At 46.5% G+C, this 1,349-nt stretch overlaps 1 non-coding gene across 1 annotated transcript; it reads right to left on the bottom strand.

Annotated features, from left to right (window-relative positions):
• Positions 1 to 450: 450 nt before the first annotated feature.
• Positions 451 to 523, bottom strand: trnai-aau (transfer RNA isoleucine (anticodon AAU)). The gene has a single exon. It is a non-coding gene; the product is annotated as a tRNA-Ile (tRNA).
• Positions 524 to 1,349: the final 826 nt, after the last annotated feature.

Below are 1,349 nucleotides of genomic sequence, written 5' to 3'. Positions count from 1 at the left end.
CCCCAAAATATGATTCAGGAATCTGGTACCAACTCTCGCGCGTTGAATAACGACAGACAGCTTCCAAGTGAGGCCTTTCAGAGACGACTTTGGGGTACATTTGACAGACAGACAAGTTCAGGAATCCGTGGTGCGCTGTGACACCAGCGCAGCAGCTTCTTCCCTGCCTTTGAACCGGGCCGCCTGCGCAAGGAATGCAAATGCGGTACTGCTTTTCGTGGAAGGATCAGAACGCGGCAAGGACACTCTCAAACAGAATGGCATATGCATCAGAACCAGGTTGGAGAAAAACTTTATAATGCTTTACACAGTAATTAAATGGAGTTGCCTTACATTTCACTACGAGAGCAGATTCTTTCAAGCAAATTCGAAGGCAGGTTTGCAGATGGGAAAGCAAGCAAGAAAGCTCCGTTCTTGTCCATGTAAAAGGCTGCAGTTGACGAACAAAGTAGTTTCTGCCCAGTTTCGAACTGGGGACCTTTCGCGTATTAGGCGAACGTGATAACCACTACACTACAGAAACCAGCCGCGGTGGCCGCCCTGCGGCGCAGTGGCATCCAGCACTGAAAGTTGAAGCCATTCTCCGTTTCACCTTTCTATTTCCAATCGCTCGTTGTTGTCCAGCGTAATTGACATCTTGAAAACGATAAAAAAAACGACACGTGAAATTGATGACAATATATAGACAATGATTTCGTCAATGTTTGGACCGTAGGGCGAGGTGGAATAAGCTGGGACGACTTTCCCTGCAGCGTAACGGCTGCGATATGATCTTATGGAAGGGTTGTAAACTGAGTATTTCTGTGTTTTACCCAAATTGGGGTGAGTTGAAAACTCGAGAGCATAGGTTTAAGGTGAGTGGACTGAAATTGACAAACGACCTGAGGCACATTTCCCACACAGAAGGTTGTGCGTGTATGGAATGAGCTCCCAGAGGAAGTGGAGGAGGCTATTACACTTAGAAAATTGCAAAGGTAATCGGATGAGTTTCTGGACAGGATGGGTTTAGAGGGATTGGGGCCAAATGCTGGGGAACGGGACTTGTTTAATTTTGGTTATGTGGTGAGCATGGATGAGATACACCTAAATATCTGTTTCCACGCCGTGTACCCCCATAACGTCTTGTTGCTAACACTGGCTTTAAAGGATTACTTTTTAGCGGAGTTTTCCATCGCAGTCTGTGGCACAATCGTTTAGTCTGTTCGACTGCTCACGGGAAAGGTAGTATTGTGAAACACTGCAGATACGAACGACTTCCTTAATTTTGCCCCGACTGACCATACTCCGTGAAATTTTCCCAGACCTCAATTGAGGAGTTTTGCTGCTCGAAGTTACCTCAGAAACCCTGT

This window comes from Chiloscyllium punctatum, chromosome 24, assembly GCF_047496795.1.
Source record: "Chiloscyllium punctatum isolate Juve2018m chromosome 24, sChiPun1.3, whole genome shotgun sequence".
Taxonomy (NCBI): domain Eukaryota; kingdom Metazoa; phylum Chordata; class Chondrichthyes; order Orectolobiformes; family Hemiscylliidae; genus Chiloscyllium; species Chiloscyllium punctatum.
Note: the sequence above shows the minus strand (reverse complement) of the source record. Positions and strands in the feature narration are given on the sequence as shown.